Source organism: Thermobia domestica, chromosome 2 (assembly GCF_964235325.1).
Source record: "Thermobia domestica chromosome 2, izTheDome1.hap1.1, whole genome shotgun sequence".
NCBI lineage: Eukaryota > Metazoa > Arthropoda > Insecta > Zygentoma > Lepismatidae > Thermobia > Thermobia domestica.
In genome coordinates this window covers 59,719,569-59,743,443 of record NC_137455.1, presented here as the reverse complement: position 1 = coordinate 59,743,443, position 23,875 = coordinate 59,719,569, and positions in this window count along the sequence as shown.

Below are 23,875 nucleotides of genomic sequence, written 5' to 3'. Positions count from 1 at the left end.
AGCAAAACCGCCGTTGAAAGTTGTCCCGAAAAGTTGTCTACCTTCAAGACAACGCATCGCCTCACAAGAGCAATGTTCCGATGCAAAAATTGGCTAGCTTAGAGTTTGAAAACTTGCGCCACCCACCATATTTACCTAACCTTGCCCCATCAGACTACCACCTATTCCCAAATTCAAAGAAACACTTGAAGGGGCAAAAATTCGCCACCATTTCTGAAGCAATTACACCAGTAAACTCATGGTTTGACACCCAACCAAAAGAGTTTTATTTAGAGGGCCTAAATAAATTGCAGGCCCGAAGCAAAAAATGCATCGAATTGAAGGGAGAGTATGTTGAATAAATCCATAAAAAAATAAGTTTGTCTTATTTTTCTTAGTAAAGCTAAGAACTTATCAGCACCCCTCGTACCTCGAGGCATTTCATTGCCTCACACCAGCGTTATAATCAGCCATTAAAGTGGCAATAAATTGCTTTCTATGAATTTTATTGTCTTAATAGTGCCCATCTTAATTAAGTTGTTATTAAACCTTTTACTACAAGAAGAATATAGCAAAGATTAACAGTAGAATGTCTCACAGTTGGTGACGAACGTACAACGACATTCATTTTTTGTCACTATAGTGCCATCTAGTAGGATAATGGAAAAGTACTTCATGTAAAATCGGCCTACTTTCGGTCCAGGAAATCGAATTGCAATAAAAATAAGAAGTTTCCATTCAAAATTTTGAAGTTGGTCCCTGGGACTCTATGATGGAACTAGTTGGGGCACTTGTTGCTCACAGAATTTTAGAGCTTCCGGACATGGATACGTTCTTAGGTAACTATATTTGTCATATTTTTTGTTTCAGGTCACAAAGTTAGGTGATACACCCTATATATACAGTATATATATATATATATATATATATATATATATATATATATATATATATATATATATATATATATATATATATATATATATATATATATAATATTCAGTGAAAACCTCATCCACTGTTTAGGCATATCTTGTCATGCTGGAGAAGAAAATTCGATCAAAACTCTCTCATTGAATGATAAATGGTAATTTACAAAGATTAATGATACATGCTTCTTTATTGTATTTTGTTATTTATGATAACACCCATCTTACATATTATATTATAAAAAAAGAGCATATATTAACAACATAAATCGTACAGGTAATTGTAAAATTACCACTAGCTTTGTGAACCAATTTGAAACAATGCTCTCTCTTAGCAATGAGGGAATGATGCAATATACGGAAAACGTACATATACAAATTCAGGACATTGAAATTTATGAAAGGTATTCTATTCATAATTTTGAGCAGTTCTAGTTCAGTCTCTAACATTTAAAATATTTAATTTTTGGTGGCACTAACATACATATTTGATATCTATAACCACTTTTAGTGTATCTTTCCTGTATCTTTATTATCTACAAATTGACCAAAATATTATATTTCTCGTTATCACAACGAATGTATAATGTAGTTACTGGTGGATAACGTGATGAGAATCAGAAATCTAGTTTTATCTACACTTCTGTATTTACATAGTTTTTACCTGCTACTCTTATAGCACTTAATATCACATAAAAATCTTCTTTCTGTTTTTCCTTTCGTTATCTTAACACTCTATTATAATTCTAGAACTTAAATTTTAGTTTGAATAATGGCGTAATATGTTTCAGATATATTCGTATACTTCGTTATTTTAAATTTTTTTTCGCCACTTACTTACTTATGTGGTACCATCCTATTTTACCACATTTAAATCAAATATTATCATAAAATTGAATAACATCGTACATTAAATAATAAAGATTGAAGTAATTAGTTAATAACGTAATTTGAACATGAAGAGTATTTAAATCCCAAAAACCATGGTGATGGCGGGTTTTAAAGCTTTTGATAAAATTACATGCACCGCATGTTTTCAAAGATAGTCAAATGAAATTTGACAGATTGTTAGAAAGACAGTAACATTGTTTTCAGTAAACATTTTACCATTGTGTTTCCATGCAGGGAGAATCAACAGTGTTGGAAACTTAGATCTTTTGACTCACTTTGTACTATCAGCCCCATCTCGCTTCTTTTTTGTATTTGTTATGCGACATATTTATTAGCCTCAGACACCATGGAATCATCAAACTTAAAGCATTGGAGAAACTGAAGAGATGCACTATTTTCCGGAAGATTATATTTCTTGCTGATACCGGGAGAACTACGAAAAATAGATTGTTGAAAAACGAGTAATAAAGTTAGCGACCCACTATAGGAGTCATTATTTTCATTCTTCGCCTCTATCTTAATACCTTTCTGCCACAAATGTTTTCTTCACTTTCAAAAATCTCAGAAATACCATTCCTCTGAAGCAGACAGACAAAGATTGGAATCGCTATTAATCACAATCTCCGAGACTATTTAAGGCTTCGGTGGCTCAGTGCTAGAGCGTTCACTTCCGGGTCTCTGGCCCAACTAGCGCCGTGTGGATTTTGTGGTGGACAAACACCGTGCTGTGGGTTTTCTCGGGGTTTCTCCGTTTCCTCCCACTTTCTTCATTCCACCATTTCATTCATTCCTTATCATCATCACCTCCTTTAGCCTAACCGGCATAGCCGTGGGATGTACAACTCAAAGGTTTCATTTCATTTTTCCGAAATTTCTTGTAAAGAGAGAACGGCGTGGTTTGAAGGTGTTATACCACTCCCGCTGTGAACACAATAAAGAAACGAAAATACGAAAAGTACAAGGAACACCATGATGCAATAATATCTTCATTGAATCAACACGAAAAATTGATAGCAAATGAGAGTTTTTTCCGAGCTCTTTCGTCGAGAAAAAAAAAAAACATTCAGAGGCTTCAGAACATTCAGAGGCCCATATCATTGTCCTTTTCTAATTTTAAAATTATCTCAAATACTTCTCACCTTTGATATGGACAATTTGTCATCTCTTGTTTCCATTTTAATTTGAATGAAACAACATTATTCACTCTTCTGCACGTCAACATTTCATAGGCATGTTAAGAATTTCAATATATCTTATCGTTATCTACATGTGCTTGTACTTAACAAACTCTCCCACTAAGCATTTTCTCCAAGTTGGTTAGAATTGGTCTGCTTTAGTTTACCCAAAACATTCTTTAAATTTCTCTTGTAGGTAATGTTTTCCCATATTAGGGCAAGTGTACCAAGAACTAGTCCTACAATAAGTAGGTAAAATATTAGTTGTAAATGATTAAGGTCTACTTTCTTCTCTTCAGAGTTTCCATGTAGCTGGATGTGATTAAAATGTCTTGTGTCTTCAGCATCTGATATCCATTTTCGAAGGAAACCAGCCGCAGTGAGACTTTCAATAATCCTGTTCATTCTCGGTACGTAAGGTGAATATTTATTAAGAACAAATGAACCAATTGCAGATCCCACGCGAAGCTTAGAGAAATGCAACAAATCTTCACCATGTGATGTGATGAACTTTCTCTGTTGATACTTCTCTGACATATAAACAGCGAAAAAGATAGCATCTCGGTTATATGCTACACGTTCAAGAGCAGATTGAGTGTTAAACACACGTTGAGTTCTTGAGGAAATCGTTAGGAAATCAGGAGATTCATATGTTTGTAGTAAACTTTTGAATTGGGGTAAACATATCACAGTTAATCCAGAATTAATAATGTCTTCAGCAGTGTCGATATCTTTGTCGTACTGACTGGTTATCAGATAACCTAATAACGACCCTTCGTAAAGAGAACTAATTATTACGGTACTCATGGCAGATATTATAAAAATTACACGCAACACACCCTGTTTAGGAACTTGATGAACAGACATTTGAAGAAAAATGGAAAACACGTACAAAAAACTACCAATTTTATCACTTAATGTTTGCATCAAAATATGTCGACAAAATGCAACACTGATTGAACTAAAAATAAATGTGAGTATTACCAGCAGCCATAAGTTTAAGGTAAACGGCAAGAAAATACACTTCCAAGGGGAAAGCTTCCTCGCTTTTGGGGAAATAAACGTAAATGAGCTGAAGGAAAATATCCTTGCGTAGTCCATATCTAGCCATCTTTGAAGAAGTAGTATATTTGTCATGGGACAAATGTCAGACAAAGATTTTACCACTTCGCCTAAAGATCCAGTCCAGGTACCATTTGGAAATTTATGATTTACAGTACGTGGTTGGAATCTCTCAACCAGAACTGGAGTGAAATTCATATTTTCAATAATCGTTTCAAGGAGTTTTCCAGCAAATCCTGATATTTGTAGCCTACCTTCTCGCGTTTTGATGATCCAAATTTGTGGTCTTTTATTATATACACTAATATAGAGAGGATAACCATACACATGTTCAGTTGCTTCCTCAATTGTATTCTTTACAGAGCCTCTAAGTTTTGCCTTTCCCCTTCTTTGCAAATCATCTACATTTTCAAATTTGAAATTTTCAGTAAATGGATTATAAGAAGCTAAAACAACACTATTATTGCAACATTTTCTCCCTGGCATTTCAGTTTCACTTGCATCTGTTAAAACTGTTACATCAATAATTTTGTGAGACCAAAATAATTTCAGGATCTTATAAATAACAAGGTTATTCACTGCTGTAGCAAATTTGATATAAAATTTACCTCTGCGATTTATTAAGTTCTTGCATTAGAAGTCTATCAGAAATGAAGTCAACAACAGAGGTTTCATTTTCCATAAATAAAAAGAAGTGCATATTGCTGATTTCTTTGCCTAATGATCTACAATGTTCAATTGAGTTCAAGTTTAGAATTGATACTGCCACATAATTGTGTTGTGAAAATTGTCGGATGTAAGGGCTTAAATGTATTGTATGCTCTAATTTATGAATAATCGTAATATCTTTAAAATGTAACAGTACAGACGACCATATATTTCCTTCATCTGGCAGCAATCCATTGTTAGAGTTTTCAATTATTCTTCGTTGTAAAGCACTCACATGTTTAGTTGATGAAGAAATATGTATTTCTAAGACGAAAATTAATAGATGAATCAGTTTCGATCCTTTGAGTGAGTGCATTTCCCTGAATGTACCTAGAAACATAACCAAATAAAATTTGTTAGTTTCACAATTACTAATAGAGATTTTATAAAGTCTGCAAGAAATGGAACGCTAAGAGCACAAGGAAATGAAGTCAAATTACCAACGTTTCTAGATAAATATACATGAAGTTTATGCCGTACGCTTACGTGATGTAAAAATAGTTTTTGTTTAAAGTATGAGTTTTTTTTAACACAATCTGGACACAAATGTCTTAAACACTTTAAATGAACTTCCGGTAGAGATCTTAAATATGGAATATGACCAAAATACCAACTAAATTACCTCGTTTCATGCCTGAACGTGCCAAATGATAATGAAAATACTGCAATAATTCGAATTGATTTTTATAGCTGTAACAATTATTAAAATAGATTCTAAAACATTTTACCAAATGTCTTTAAAATAGCATTTTGATATGATGACTCATTCCCTTCTTAATATCTTGGAGGGGGAGTATCCAATCATAAGTATATATTTTCAGACTTAGTAGACACTTATTAGTATTCTATTCTGAGATTTCGTCTCCTATTCTAGCACTAACTTGTTGATACATATTTAAGGTTCTTACGTTTTCTTTTTCGGTCATTTCATTCTAATAATAATATGTGTTAATAAACTCACAGAACATATTAATACATCCTTCGGTGATATAACACACGCCATTTTGCCGCGTATATTCTGTCTAAACACGAAATATATACCAATCAGTAGATTTTATTGAACATTTAATGAAGTTTCTGTCATTGTAGAAACTCATGCGCAATTTTGGAGAAAATGATCGACAATCAATTTGTAAACATATACATTGATGCTCTACCAGAAACATGACATTTTTGAAGAGAAACTGATACGGTTTGTAATGTTTTATGGTCTTAGTTACAGTACTAAAAAAAAACGTATATTATATGATTAATAAGACGTAGCATAAAACACTCCTTAACTCTTAAGATGCAAATTTTGTTTCAAATATTTTCCAAATTAAGTCATATATCTGTTGATAGACCAACACTATGTAGTTGTATGACATGACATGATTGAGAGTAATTTATCATTGATAGTGTTCGGGAAAATCTTTAAAAAAATTAAAGAACTTTTATAGCGCTACAAGTGCAGTATATCATTTGTTGTCAATAAATTAACAGTTTTTATTTTCCGGTATATATAGAGTTTCTCCGGAAGGTAACGGGCCTCATTTTTCTCACACAATTTATTAATCGTACACATTCAAAAACTTAATATTCCTCAAAATACCTACCTTCCACATCAATACACTTTTACCAGCGCGATTTTCATGCTATATATGCCTTTTGAAAGTACTCGACCATGATGTCCTTTACAAAAGCCGTCGTGCTTGCTTGAATGTTCCCCACAGTGCCAGATGATGTCCTTTAAGCACACGTTTCAATCGAGAGAACAAAAAGAAGTCCGCCGGGACCGTAGGGTGGGTGGGAAACACGGGTGACATTTTCCTCCGTTCGCGATGTTGAGGGGCGTCCGCAATGGGCCTTGTCTTTGATATTTTCCCGACCTTCTCGGAACGCTTTGTGCCACTTCTTTGCCTGTACGTGCACATGACCCCAAAGACTTTCTTCAGAATGTCGTAAGATTTCAATTTCTTTGGAGTCTTGTTCAGCTTCACACAAAATTTCAACGCGTAACTTTGCTCTAACGTTTTCTTCATCTTAAGTGCGACAAGGTCACTGCACAATGGTTCATGCAGCTGCACCTCCTAACTTGCCGATAGCAAAAAGGTGACTAACCCTGGTATTGCTGGAAAGCGTAAATCCGCTCCCACTCCTTTTCACCGGTGGCACCGCTCGGCGCTGTACAGTTGCTTCACAGTCAAGTGGGTCTCGTTACTTCCTGGAGAAACCCTGTATACACTGTTTTTGAGAAATTGTTATATTTATATACTCTATATGGAACAAACGATATTGTTCAATACTCAACTAATGTTTACTCTTTCCTAACAATGGCACATATATTCTTAACGATAACGTACATGTTATTTGTTATAAATCTAGCATAACGTTACCTTGAAAGCATGTATGATCTAACAATTTGTTTAAAGATTAACTTGAAAACGTTTTTCAAGTAATATATTAGCTTCTGCCGTATAGAAGAACAACATACTAATAGCTTCTGCCGTAGCTATATCTGCGTAGAAGAACAACATATTAATGTTTGTGTGAATATATGGGCCAGGTAATTGTATCTGAATATGTCATGAGCGGAAATACTATTTTTCTTACATTTCTTCTATTGACCCGATTAAGGAAACAGGAAATGAGAGTAATCAAATAATATTTGACCACAATTATATTATTTTCCTCTCTCAAGGGTGTGATATGTATTTATGTACTTCTGCGTGTGCGAAATTACTAATGAGACACTACGAACAAAAATGACAAATATATTTCATTATGAATGATTCTGATGAGTTAGGCAATGAGTGATAACTTATTAATGACGCACGCTGACGAACGCTCGTAGAAGGAAAGAAAAGTAAATCTTATAGAATGATTTCCTGATCTAAAGTGTTTAACTACATTGAATGGAGCTTACACGTGTCTCTTTGCATTAATTACAGAATTCTACAAATTAATTATATGAATTTGTAGCAAACGTGGTGAAAACAAGGGTAAAGGGAGACTCGGGAGAAAATTGTAGCACTGAATTTTATAGAAAGAAACGAATAATTAAAGTAATATCCTTTATAATGGTCTAATTGATTCGAAGAAAGATTTATCGCGTTCTGCTGTGCGTTCTTTGAGGTTGATTTACAAAGGCTGCTCACCGATCCGACTTGAAAAGTTATTATATGGTGAGTGCGATAGTTGAGACTTCATTTCTAAAGGGACAGCAATTTTCTCTATCTTTACTACGTTGTTTCCCCTACGTACAGCAAAACAACCAATACTATGTCATCAACTGCTCCTTCCAGGGGTGCCAAATATTAATAATTTGCTTCCCTATATAGTACAGATGGCCAAACCCTGACTTTTCATTCTTCAAGTTGCAGAAAGTAATATAGCAGAATTCAGGCTTTCGGGAAACAGTCCAGATTTCAGAAAAATGAATTTTGGGAAACCTACCGCGCATACAAAAATCTGGAATTCATTACAAATCTATAACTCGGACTTTTTGGAATTTGGAAAGGGATTTATAAGCAGTTATAAATTATGGTTTAAACAGTGTCTAAAGGGAAGTAATAAACAATGAGCTCTATGTGTATAAAACTTATAAGAAGAAACAATGCATATACTTTCCCCTACCATAGAAATAATACTAATATGGCTCTTAGGAAACAAGTTTGAGTTTTTTTTTTTCTGTAGTAGCTAAATTTTCCTACAAGACCCAACCGTGTAAAGCTCATTCTCTCGTACTTAATTGGAAATAAAACTATTGTCATTCGTTATTTCTCCTTTTCTTTGTTCTTCGTTTGAGGGGAGGCAACATTGAAGGAAACATTTCCTCCTGGCATCTGTAATAATAGGTGGTACAAAGTCATCAATTCCTTATGATAAGTTTAGATTTTTTTAAGAAACAGTACAAATATGTCTGTGTTTTCAAAAATTACATGTTATGCTGTTTTACAAATTAATATAGGATTCAGGTTAGAATCTGGTATGGTATAATATACATAGTAAATAGTTGATAGTTGTTACAATAAGAAGTATCATAGAAATATTTTCTTTTTAAACGTATCAAATAGTTAAGAATCCTAAACTCCATTTTGTCAATTTTCAGGAAGTATATTCGCTTCTTAGAAGCCTTCTTCATTAATAACTGATTTTGCGAGTACTTTCGGTGCGAACTATCCTGTGTTCGATTCCAGGTAGGTGCACTCGGTAGAAAATAAATCATTTTTTTTTTCATGCCAGCCATCCTGAATGCGGATTTCCTAGGTTTTCCTCATTCATACCAAGCAAAGGCCGGGGTGGTGTCTAAGAAATAGATCCCAGGCTATTTCCTTCCTTTCCCAATCATTTCTTCCTTCTCTTTCCCCGGATAGTGTGATCACCGAGGGATGTCATCCCTTATACGAGACGGGCTAACATGGCATGGATGCCGAAAGCCCAGAAACCTAAATCCTAAATCCCAAACTCCCTGATTTTGCGAAACAATTTAAAAAGAAAAACTTATAATATAAATCATACACCCACAGTAAAACCCTGAAATTAGAATAACTGGGGAAAATATATAACTATACTGTATAGCATACAATTTCTTACATTTACTTCAAACGATAGTGGTTTTTCATGATCAGTAGAAGAAACAAAATTTGAATATTCCACATGCAATTATCCAATTCCATGATAGAAGCTTTCTCCCAGAGATACTCCATTGTTCTTTCTATTAATATAATTTAATAAAATAAACTTTATTCAGCGTGGTCCGAAAGTGAGCGTACCCCAAATTGTACTTCTTCGAAGACAATGCCAATGGACATTCTTACCTGGAGATTCTTAATGAGTTGTTGGTGCCTCAACTGGAAGAAAATGGTATCCAAGACACTGTTGTGATATAGCAGTATGGAGCACCAGCGCACTTCGCGATCACGTGCACAAATAGCTGAATCAAACGTTTCTTGGCCGCTGGATTGAAAGAAGTTGTGCATCTGTACCAGCTCTCTTTGCCTGGTCTCCAAGAAGTCCCGATCTGACGAAAACGACAATGCTTTCTGAAGTTTCATATCACACAACGCAGGAATTAAGAGCAGCTGTGGAACACGCCTTCACCCTCGTGACTCTGGAGTATCTCCGCAAAACATCTGGGCGAACTTGGAACAGAATTCACCTGTGTTACGACATGGATAGTGATCATACCGATGTTTATGACTCTCAAGACTCTTACGACTTCAAGGTAACTGTGTACAGACATTCTACCATAACTAATACAATACTAATGAAACTAAAGGGGGGCACGATCACTTCCGGACAACCTTGTCACACATTGCAGAGGTATTGAATATTTCGTATGGTTCACTTCACAGTATTGTTCATAACACGCTTGGCTACCGCAAAGTGTGTGCACATCGGGTACCACGAAATCACAGAAACGGACGAAACTAGACAAATGGGCATTAGTCTGAACCACCTGACCCATTATCAACAGGAAGGGGCATCATTTCTGTATCGCATGATTACGGGTGATGAGACATCTGTGCCATTGTGGACACCTGAATCGAAACGTTCCTCTATGATGCAGAAACATTCTTCATCGCTCCTGTCCAAAAAGTTTAAAACAGTAACACGTGCAAGGAAAACAACCACTGTCTTTTGGGACCACCTTAGTGTGATTCACCTGGAACTACTTCCACCGAGAACCACGATCACTGCTCAGACCTATTGCCAGACGTTGGACAAACTGAGAGAGGCCATACGTCGGAAAAACCGTTTAGCACTAAGGAAGGGTGTCTTGTTGTTATATTACGGTCCAGCATTACGCTGCTCGGTACCCACCCTCCTTAACCGGCCACCGCGGAGAACTCTATTCTTTGCCCCCAAATAATATAGCTTTGCACTATTTTGTTTGAAGGTTCAGAAAGTTCGTCCCCGCGACAATCGTTCAAGGAAGGCACGACACACCTTACCGTAATGGTCCAGATTCGGACGGAACCACCTGGGAGGAGTCCTAAGGCGTGTTACGAAAAATAGATGAGAACATCACCTACTTTCATGGATTAAACATAAGTAATTCAACAACCACGTTCTTGTCTCGTCATGCAATCTGTGAAAGAAAGAACTGACAAAATTAAATATTATAGTGCCATTTATTGGAAATGAATAAACGTACCTGAGATAAACAAGTTTTCCTTTACATTTATTGCCCCAATTAGGTAATGAATTCGTAAGTATACTTTTATTTACTCACTTCAATAGTTTTAGTCCGCCATGGGTCGTCAATAGTTGTGATCACATTTTAAGTAGAAACACTGTATATCCGACGAATCCACTCGCAAAAACCGTCCTTTCTTCCGATTCGAATAATTTAATAGACAGTCATTCCATGCAAACGCGATGACAGCGTTATGTTGTGATTTCTGTTGAAGAATTGACTTATTTCGACATTTTTTGTGTTAGTCGCTGATCATGAGTCCATTGCCTTCGAGTGCACCTTGCTAAGTCCTTTGTTTCACTCGTAATCTCGATCACACCCCCTTGTCGTTATAAAATATTATTTGGGGCTGATTTACTTTAATAACGACTTACGTAAAAAACACCAGAAAATTCAGATTAACAATACTATTTTTACTGATTCGAAGAATTTAATAGACAGTCATTCCATGCAAACGCGATGACAGCGTTATGTTGTGATTTCTGTTGAAGAATTGACTTATTTCGACATTTTTTGTGTTAGTCGCTGATCATGAGTCCATTGCCTTCGAGTGCACCTTGCCAAGTCCTTTGTTTCACTCGTAATCTCGAACACATCCCCTTGTCGTTATAAAATATTATTTGGGGATGATTTACTTTAATAACGACTTACGTAAAAAACACCAGAATATTCAGATTAACAATACTATTTTTACTGATTGTTTATGCATATTCGAAGATAACGATGGATTTTCCAAATCACATGACAATTTCTACTCTTTTAAATAACGTCTGGTAACAAGATCAAAACATGATCAGCAAAAGAAAATAGCTGAATCATGCTTCACACACACACTAACACACATTGAAATCCAACTATTACGCTTCAAAAACTCCATTCTTTCCTTTTCCTTTTCTTCTAGTCTGTCTTTTAGCACCACCAGGCGGCAGCACGATTAATGAGAAGCATACACCACTCAAAACGTACAAATTCAGATGAACGTCACATAATGCACTAACGCAGAATTTGCGTTTATACGAAAAATATTTTAAGCAAAATTTTGGTACAGTTACAGTTACACGACAATGCTCGACCTCACACAGCCCATCTGACCCATGACCATGTCACACGTTTCAACTGGGAAGTTTTGGATCACCCTGCATCCAGCTGGGAACTTGCACCCAGCGATTTCCATCTCTTCGGACCAATGAAGAAGCATCTTGAAGGAAAATGCTTCAACACAGTCCAAGAGCCACAGGATGCAGTGAAAACCTGGTTGAGCGGCCTTGACACAGATTTCTTCCATAGTGGTATAGCTGCATTGGTCACCCGCTGGAACAAGTGTTTAGACAAATATGGCGACTATGTGAAATGTTAGTTTGCAATGTCATGTATACCCTGTAACAGTATAGGCAACCGAGACAAAGATTTCTTAAAAAATGGTTATCTTACTTTTTGATTCTTCCTTGTATATTGTATTTTAATCTTTGCAATTAGGTACTATGTAATATTAAACTAAATTACGAACTTGTCAAAATTGTTAATAATGTGTGTTTCTACAGCAGTAATTCTGCTTATGCTAAAAATTTTAGCCACGATTTCTAGTTCTGGAAAATATACATTGGTTAAAATATTGTATATATAACTTACTACTAGTAAATGTTGTAAGATGTTAAAGTAGTATATTGTAACTGTTAGAAGTACCTGCACAAGTGATAAAAGAAAAGGCGATCTAATATATAATCGAGTATCTTCTTCACTTCTTCATCACCAGTTGACAGGAGACGAGACCAGGTCGCTTATTTCGAGCTTGAACTCTTCTTCAGGGAAACGCAATTCGACATAAGCGACCCGGTCTTTTATCCTTGACGATAAAGCCTACACAACTCAGCACGGAAACAAAACACAAAATTGAAGAATTAGGGTGGGTACGGCTGTATCACTTTTCATATAACCTCAATTTAGCGCCGAGCTACTACCATCTTCTTCCAATGTTAAAGTCTGCATTGCAAGGTGAATGTTTCGAAACAGACGAAGAAGTAAAGTGGAATGGAGTGCTAATTAGCCAGAGTCCTGATATTTTCAAACAGTTTGGACAAATTGTCGCAACGATTAGACAACTGTGAATCTCAATGAGGTTTATGTGGAGAGATCAGGAAGGACCCACCTATACAAGTGTGTATAATTTAAAACATATCTTTAAAAAATGATATTTTACAGCTTACAGAAACTTATATATTAAATGACCCACGTATAACACACAAACGTATGTATAAACAATCTCCTTCAACTGAACTATCCATTATTATTGACTAAAACTACATACCTTTTAACGTCGTAAAACTTCATTTCTGTCACTTTCTCAGAAACTACGATCCAGAACTTACTTACTCTTACGCATTTCTTTAGGCACAATGTGATCTATCAAATTAGTATCATAACTAAATGCTTCATGAGCATACATTTCAGTAACAGTTTCACCTCAGTAAGTCGGTGTGATTTTTCGTTCAGCATGTTTGCTTTTAAATTTACAAAAGTCTTCACGGTGTTTTGGTTCATTTTTGTACAAAAATGTCTTTACTGAAAATCAATTTTAATCAAGTACATATTGAAAATTATTATCTATGACGCTTTGCCATTTTTCGGGTAGCTTCATAATTTCATCGCTGTAGAACTTCTGTGTTTTGTCGACGATAAACTTGGGCAAGTGATTTTCAGATGCGCTTCGGCCAAGTTTTCACCATCAAGAGAGTTTTGCAGAGACCGAAATAAATGGTAGTCAAACGGTGCATTTTTTACTCTATTTGAAGAGACTAATTACAGGCAATAAAAGTGGGTGAAGTATGAGAAGCAAGCGGTAATGTTGAAAGGCATTTGACCCTCTAGAAACGACTTCAAATCCTGGATTGTCAGCAAACAAGGTTATGTTGAGTGTTTCGTGGCATTGGAAGGGAATTGTTCATTACGAACAGCTGCAATCTGTTGAAACTATAAATTCGGTCCTGTACTGTGCTCAACTAGATCGTTTGAACGAAGCAATCCAGAAAAAGCTACCAGAATTGGCCAACAGAAAGTAGTTGTGTTCCATCATGACAATGCGCAGCCACACACGCGTGGTTGGGAAGTTTTGATTCATCTAGTGTATAGCCTGGACCTTGCACCGTCTGACTACTATTTGTTTCGGTCTGTGCAAAACCCTCTTGATGGTTAAAAACTGGCCGATAGAAGACCTGCTGAAAATCACTTGGCCAAGTTTTTCGACGATAAACCACAGAAGTTCTACACCGATGGAATTATGAACAACCCGAAAAATGGCAAAAGGCCATAGGTGATAATGGTCAATATGTACTTGATTAAAATCGATTTTCAATAAAGAAATTTCTTGTTCAAAAATATATTTATAAAATCTCGGAGATTTTTTTTATATGACTCAACAATGTACGAGGCGTGACACAAAAAAAAAGAAAAAAAACGAGAATAAGTGCATAACTTGAAAAAGGATTGGAGTTGGCAACAACTGTTTTGGTGTCGTAATGCCACTCCCGTCCTCTATCCATGCTGCCAGTTTCGACTCCGCTGTTGGTTACAGTTGGGAGTATTGCATCAGTGAGTGAACACGTGCAACTGCATTCTGCCGGAAAGATGTCTAGTGTAAAAACTGAACAGCGCATCAACATCAAGTTTCTTGTGAAACTTAAGAAATCAGCCGCAGAAACATTTCAAATGTTAACTGAGGCTTATGGAGATGAAACTTTGTCTCGAGCACGTATGTTTCAATGGCATAAACGGTTTTCGGAGGGAAGGGACAATGTTGAAGATGATGAACGTGGTCAGACAGGTCAGACTGGTCAGACTGTTACTCAGCACTACTACATTGAAGTACTAAAAAGACTTCGTGAAAAAAATAAGGAAAAAAAGGAAACAGTTGTGGAGTGATGGATGGCTGTTGCATCAGGACAATGCACCCGCTCACAAGGCCATATCTTTCAAGCAGTTTCTGAGCAGCAAAAATATTACTGTAATGGAGCATCCACCTTATTCACCACATTTGGCTCCCTGTGACTTTTTTTTATTTCCCAAAATTAAATCTTGCATAAAGGGAACCCATTTTATCACAGTTGGAGATGTTCAGGAGAAAACGGAGAATCTCCTGACGGGCCTTCCAGAAACCTCGTTCCAGGAATGTTACAAGCAATGGCAGCACCGAATCCAGAAGTATGTGAATGCTGAAGGGGACTACTTTGAAGGTGATAACATCACAGAGAACTAATTCTGTAAGTACACTGACTTATTGGAACAGTCTCGTTTTTTTGTGTCTCGAATACTACTCATGAAAATTTACAGACGTATATCAGTATTTTGTTCTACGCCGTAACATCTACCATCTGATATATGCCATATTTTTGGAAATCTTTCTTTCGCTTAACGTTAATAACATTGTAAACTTAAAGGTGATAACAGAATGCTTTAGAACACAGGTTTGTGTCTATTTACCACTCTAGTTGATATTCTTGGTGAATATGTGAAATTCAAAACGTCCGAGAATCTATTATAAGTAAAGTACCTCTTTACTTTGTCAATATTGGGCACCGATATTTGTTCACTTTGATTTCAGACCTTCTCATGGTAGTTTTCGTTTGTCAATGTTACATCAATCGTTGCAGACTATTTGAGAACGGAAAAGAGGAATTATGCAGGGAAGAATGTTAGAAATATTAATAAAGCACCGAAATTGAGATTTATAGATGTTGACATGTCAATTACTATTATGAACCAAGTTAAACAAATTTAGGTAACAAAGCCTGACAGTCATAGCCATAGAACAGGGACTACAGACTTTTTGAACGGCCCCTAAATCGAGTTTTCGTACGTTTTTCGTAATAAGCAGGTCAGGGTGAGTTAAGTGAAAGTTTTGATTTCGCCACACTATATGTAGCTCTCCAAATGAGGCGTACAATAAAATTATGGATTGAGCGAAATATATTTGATTTTTTTTTATTTTGATCAGCGGTCAAAAAACGTTTGAAGGGCCCTAAATCGAGTTTTCGTATTTTTTACGGAATAACCACTTCTCTAGATATGAGACGTACAAGAAAATTATGTACTGAATGAAATATATTTGATTTTTTGGATGAGGGTCCACAAAATTTTCGAGCGGCCCCTAAATCAAGTTTTCGTATTTTTTACGGAATAAGCACATCATACTGAGTTAAGTGATAGTTTTGGTTTGGCTACATTATATGTAATTCTCCAGATATAAAGCCTATAAGAAATTATTTGAAGGAAATATATTGAATCTTTTGATTCAAAAAGGAAAACATTATAAAGAACCTTCGGACTTTACTAATAATAATATCATACATATTGAAATATAAAATATTCCTCATTATGAAAGAACATAAGGACATTTTAATAGAGATTCAAATGAAGTGGTACGGTGCATGATGTAACTAGACCCGGGTTTAAGCTGAAGAAATGAATTACAGAAACTAATAATGGTATATGATCTGTAGGGTGTAGAGAGAATTGTTTGGTATGTTACGTTTTTATTTACCGTACCTTGTATCATATAGACCCTTAATTGTATGAATACAGATTAAGTTCCAATCCGCACAACCATAATAAGTTCAAATTTCATTGACCAATACCCGGGGGCTGGTGGTGGCATGGTACGTCATGCACAGAAAGACCTCGCTCTTCTCACTACCACCAGCCAGTATTTTTGCCGATCCCAAACGTTTCAGTATTCGCGCGCTACCCTAGCCAGCTGTTATAAGTTGGTCGTGTAAAGTGTACAGGAAAAATTTAGGCAAGTTTGTAATGCATGTATGATTCCTTTGGTGTGCGAAATTATTAACATCCGCACAAAGTTTTCCAAAGTATGTTCGATTGTCGTTTTCTGGTCACATCTGAATCGATGGGACGACAACATGTACTTTCAAATTAAAAAAAAAGGAAAGAACGGTGTTGAGTTGTTGTCTTGGAAAACACGTATCCCATTCGTAGTCAAGTGATTAATTTGCCATTTTAATGTTGAGAACAAAACCCTACCAACCCCTGCGGGGCTGGTAACCCGTTTCCCTACTACTATTATTTATGAAAATTCTTTGAAAATAATCGGTACATCACTTTTCTCAGTATTATTTTCAATCTCACTTTTATGAAAAAAAAGTGTTATGAAAATTTAAAGAAAAATTAAAAGAATCCTTGGACCGGGTTTGAACGCACGCCAAAAGTGAACTTTAGTACTAGTCTGCTCACTAGCTCGTTTACTTTCTGCTATATGTAGGTCATGATTATTGATGCCCTATCTGTATAGGCTAATAAGACCAGAGAATACCTGAAATGTTTGGGATCCGCAAATATGCCTCCAGCCACACCAACGAGAAAATCTCTGGAAACAATAGTTAAATCGAATTCATAGTAATAATGTGATTATTCTACTAGTGTGTTGTGCACGACATGAAGCTGAAAATAGTTGCTTACAAACTGACTTGTCAATATTTGTGTTAGTATAAAAAATAGACGAAATATCCGCAAAATAACTCTGAATATTCCAGGTGATTCTAACTGATTTTTAATGATAATAAATCAAAATACCTTCAGTACTTTTAAAATTGATTGTTAAAATGTTCTCTTCAAGGAGTCTCTTGTACTGATTTTGACACCATGCTATTTTTGGCAGTATTAACCACACCACATATAGAACAAGTCAGCTACATGACTCACCAGACCCTCTGACTTGGTGTACATTACATCCGCACGAGTCTCTAGATTATTAACGCGGATTGCATGTTAGTAAGTTGGTCCACATCTCATATAGCCTCGCTGCTGAAAGGGACAATCAAATCAATCTAGACTTTTAACAAACAAAAATGTAGAGCAAAGAACAGCTCGTATATCATTACAAATAAATACTTCCTTGCTTTAACCTAAAATAAACTTTATTTTGGATTTGTTTACCTGATTATATAATTTTAAAATTATATAAGTTAACATAACAGCATTGTCTGTTCGTAGAACGTGATGCCTGTACCGATAAAACTTGGCATTGTTAATTAACTTCTTGACTTTTACTTTCTACGTCGGTGGGCAACATTGTAATTCGATGTAATGATTTACTGGGAATTCTATTTGCAGGATTCACAAGTCAACCGAATTTGAATTCAGAAAAATTTGTTCATATCTTTGCCAAAACAGTTGCACATAATATGCTTATCCATCCATCCTTTCTCACAGAGAGAATTAGGCTGCAATGAAAAACTAATTGTTTCTCCTATTTCCTAAGTAACCACAAATGAATAACCAAGTTAATATTAGGTTGATGCGAGCGAAATGTATAAAATGATATCTAACAGGAAAGTTACCTTAGCAACAAAATACAGGGATGGAATAAGATAACTCAGTGCACTGTTTCAAAAGAGGTCGGATGAAAGTGCACTATAGGTAACATACCATCACTAGTATTGCTTACAAATTCAAAGTAAGTAATTCCGTATAGCAAGACGAAACAATAGTATATTTAGACCAGAAATGACGAATAAACGCATCATTTGATGTTGCTTTGTCACATTTCTTTCCGGTGATACTGCATTCGTAAATGAATCGTCTTGGTATCGAACAATTCCATGTTATGAGAAGTTGCTCGTGAACACGTCGGAAACAGACTGTCGGAAAAATGTTCGTATCATTTCAGAAGAGGTGAGAGTACACCATAATACTCTCGTTCGTTGGCTTAGTGAAAGAGAAATGGAGAAAAAGTTGGGTTCGTGGGTACAACATGGGATAGCACAGGTCAGCATGTATAGTTGGGTGTAAGCGTGCAGTTCTCTGAATGTAAAGAATAAGCTTAAAGTTTCCTCGGTATGGTTTGTCATTTCATATGGAAAATGTATATGCTATGATAATATTGTAAACTGTTAGAAAATGGTTGGACCGTGGTCAAGGTCCTGGACGATTTCCTAAACTACGTATTTACCCCAGAAGGTATTGTTGCTGGTGTGTTGGTCGATGATGGAAATGATCTATCATATCTTTCTTGGGTAAGGCGATACCATAAATGCAGATCGCAACAATGCTGAGCAAGGTTACCTTATCCACAAGCATTCAAAATCAGGCAAGAGTCAGGGGATCTTTAGTTGTACGACAAGTTATCGCACAACAAGCGATGTTCGGTACACACATTGGGCAGTAAACGCAATTACAGTATTAAGTTTTCCTCACACATTGTTATTTCCCGATTTTTCTCCTACTGACTATTGTCTTTCGCTATTTTATGTATCTCGATCACTTTCTCTTAATGATTAGTCTGTGATGAGATGATTAGTCCTGATTGCTGAGAGAGATCAGACAAAATTGAATGGTTACATACGCCTACGTTCTGATTATCTTCGCATTGTAGTTCATACTAGTTATTATTGCTTTCTATTTGGAAGTGACGCACTGCTGTAAACATTTTATTGCATTAACCTAATAATTCCAATTTGACGTTGTAATAATGATAACTATCTAGTAAGAATATCTAGATAGTCCTCAACACCTGTCTTTTATATCCACGTATTACTTACCTGATATTTATACGGTGGTAAGTGGTAAGTGGTAAGCAATAACTTACATAAATCAAAAATACATAACATATTTTGAAACGTTGTCAACGGTTGAGTAAAATGCTATGGAACTTGTCATTAAAGATCGTTTGTAACAAATAAGGGCAACAATGCCTGATATTGTCTGTTGTAAAAGTTACATCAACCTCCTCCTGCTTAAGTTTATTAGTCAATATCTCGTTGACGGAGGTCTAAGGATGATCGAGCATTTTCCTAACTCTATTTTTCTAACATACCTTGAACTAGGTTTCGTAAATCAAAACGAACTTTGTGTTTCAACTCTATTTCAATGAGCCACAGTTTCCGAATATTCTACTGCAATGTGTCCAAGATTTTTCTTCCCTTCCTTCTCTCTTGCTTCTTTTCTTATTTGTAATCTAACGAACTTTGACTGAAAGAGAAATATAACTTTGAATATCAATTGGAAAGGTATTTTGTCTATGTGTAGTATTTTATTTTAACTACATAACTTACCTTATAGAAGTACTGTATCTTTCCGTGTTCTCTGTCCTGTGAAACAAGCAGTTTTGTAACTACACAATCAATATAAATATCCCAGCATGTCAGTGTGATCAGGTCAATATGAGAGTTACGTAATAGCCACTTAGTAATACTCAATACATATATATATATATATATATATATATATATAGAGAGAGAGAGAGAGAGAGAGAGACAGAGAGAGAGAGAGAGAAAGGGTATATATATATATATATATATATATATATATATATATATATATATATATATATATATATATATATATATATATATATATATATATATAGATAGATAGATAGATAGATAGATAGATAGATAGATAGATAGATATGTGTATGTGTGTTTCCATGTGCATGAGGTATAATATCGTGCTAAAGAAATTATATTAAATTTTTAATGCATTCGTAGCGTATTGATCTGTGTGTTTTGAAAGCTAATATTCCTAAATAGTTGGTTATGAGACAACATAACATTTCATCTTTTCGTACTTTTTTCGAATTCTTTTCCTTTTGTATTACGAATAATGGAACGCTAATATAAAGCTTGATTTGATAGGATTTTATTTTATTGTCTCGTTCAGCAACGAGATTATATGAGACGTGAATCCACTGTTGAGCGTGGGATTCGAACTATAAAAGCATCAACCTGGAATCAAATCTGATCCTTCCATGACACGAATGCGTCGCTAATCTCATTGCCACGAGGTAGTTTTAAAACAATATAGAGGATTAAGACTTTGTAGAACTCAGTGGCCCACGGAACTCAATGAACATCTTGTTTCGAGCTTACTCATGGCTAAGCGGATAGCATAGCGCTTTTAACGTGGGAAACGCGGGTTCAATTCCCGGTTTAGTAGTTAATCTGAGGTCCACGTCTCATATAACGTCGCTGCTGAGAGGAATACTAGACTGAAAATGAAATCAAATGTCTCGGTTCGTCTCGATGCTCATTTCAAAAAGGAGACAAAAATATTCATATTTCTCGTTACGTCTCTAATTCAAGAAACACTTCGAATCTTTTTGGCAACATTATATTGAAGAGAACTGACACCTACTCCATATTCGATTAATGTTATAAAAATCAATAAATGCTACTTTATACGATGAATATTGTTTCTTATTTTACAAATTTGGTCAAACTTTCTATGTATGAATGCACTGCTGTTTATGTACAATTAACTTACGTTTATAATTTTGTTAAACAAATGAGATGCGAGTTCATACGTTTCTTATATATCAAATTCTATATGTGCATTTTTGATGTTTCTAGAAAAGTATATTTAACCAGATTATACACTATATAAATAAAGGTTTAGTAGTATAATATGACATATTCAAAAAAGTACATTATGAAGAAATACTAACTGACTGAAATTAAGTAACTGTGTGGGGTAAGTTGTTTACGTAAATTGTAATTTAATGGAACGTATACAGCTAGTTATTGTAGTAATAACCCAGTACTAATAGCTGAGTACGAAAACACGGAGATATATCATGGCTGAGGAAAACGTACCCTTATCCTGGATTTTGACAGGGATAGTTAATTTTGGAAACGATATCTAATTTTGAGGAACAAAATACAAAGGTCAAATACTTTGGTAGTAGGGCCTTGTCTCAGGATAACCTTCCCTCAGGATAACCTCAGGATAACAAGTCCCTCTAAATGTTGGGATTGCATTACCTTTAGTTCCACTTGATGGGGAATAAAATTAACAAAATATTCAAATTTGATGTTTTTTATTATCTAAGGTATGAATTTATGGTAATATGAATACATTTGGTAATGTTGTATGGATTTGATAGTTTTAGAGGTCAGTAGGGATATCTACTTAAACCAATTTGGCAATTTTAACAGGGTCAATTTCTACCCTTAAATTATTAAGTTCAGAGGACCGTCTTAATTCCAAATAGGTCAATTTAAGGTTAACGTACCCTTGAGACTACGTATATTTTGGATGATAACGATAATCCTCTCTTTAACTTGTGGTAACTGTGATGAGACACGAACTGTTTGCCATTTAACAGGACTAGCCCCTTTAAAATGTGACATTTCAACATCTTAATTTTCTCGGGTGGATATAAAATAATCAAAACACACAAATTAGGTACATTTTTATTCATTGATGGTGGCTCTAATAGATTCCAAGATTTCTATAAACAGATTTAGTGGGCTGCATGAGTTCGACAGTTTTTAATATCGAAAGGGGAAGGCCAGTTCTATCTCCTAAAATCAATTTGGAAATTTTAGGAGAACCAATTTGTAGTCTTAAATCTTTATTACGATGGGAAAATGTTATCCAATGTCAGGGTACCGTAAGAACCAGGTTTTGGCAGAAGAAACTGATTCTCACTTGAAGGTTTTAGTATTATGACGTCACATTTCTTTTTGTTAAATCTTCAGATGAATTATGATTGATAAAAAGAAATTATTTGCTCAAATCTGATGTCACGGTCTTGGAGTAACTCCCTGATATTTGATCACCTTCTATTCCTTTGAATATGTCTAAAATTCACTTAGAAAATACAAATTTGTAGGTTTTAGTCATCAAAGGTATTATGAATAAATTTGGTGCTTTGAATAAATTTCGTAATACTGATGGAATCGAATAGATTAAAATAGTTACTGTGTTAATTAAATAGTTGAAAACAATTTATTTATTTATCGAATACTTGAAAACAGAATAAAGTTTGAAGGTTAAAAGTAAAACGTTTTTGTTATCAGTAAATGTATGTTTGGTAATGTTTGTTTTGCTAAATAATGTGGTTGTGTTTTTTGAAAACAAAAGAATTTTGTGATACTTGACTGGTGATAGTAAAACCCAATGCTATGCAACAACAACAATGTTCCACTTTTAACTTTAGTTACAATTCATATTTTGAGGTTTGGGGCCGCAGTGGCTCAGTGGTAGAGCGTCCACCTCTGTGAATGGGATCTCGGGTTCAAACCCTGCTCCTACCAAGTGAACTTTGTGGTGGACGAACACCGGGTGCTTGGTTTCCTTGGGATTCTTCTGTTTCCTCCCACTTTCTTCTTTCCACCATTTCTCATCATCACCGTCTCTTTAGCCTAGCCGGATTACCGTGGGACGTAAATCTAAAAAAAATTCATTTCATTCCATTTTTTGAGATGGTTAGTGAAAAGTTATTTTAGACGCAATTTGATTGTGCGGTCATTTCCAAATCTCTGTAGAGAATTTTTCGAAAAGTTCTTTTGAAAGTTTTTTGTATAAAATTTTGGTTTCGAAGTTTTGAGTTTGAAACTTTTGGTTTGAAATTATTAGTTTGAAATGTTTTCATTAGAAAATGTTAAGTTTTGTGATTTTGGTTTTGACATTTTGGTTAGAAAGTTTTGGTTTGAAATCCTTTGAGCATTTAAACTGAATTATCAAGGTTAATTTCAGATATAAATCTAACCTTCGAATCACAGGACCTCACACCAGCACCAGCAAACAATATTATTTTAAGATGATCTTAAACTTTGACAAACCATATGCACCTGCCACTTGTCAAAATCCAAGAGGCGTTGGTGCATTAAGGTATCTATGTCTTCAGTAATACTGTCATTATATTTGAATGAAAAAGAGCTTGTATCACTAAAAAATCTCTCACAATGTCTATTTGTTAAAAAAAAACCCTGCTTAGCAAATCGTCTGCCTGGCTTATGTACTTTCCTTCAGCTGTATTAACTTTACTGGTAACACCAGGAATTACAGAGGCATTTTCCAAAGATGAAACTAATACTATAACTCAATATAGGAGATGTTTACTAGTTAGTACTAACTTTTAAAATATAAGTTCTGTTTAACTAACATATTCTCTGAACATAAGTCATATATTTGTTGGTAGACCACATTTAGCGGTATGA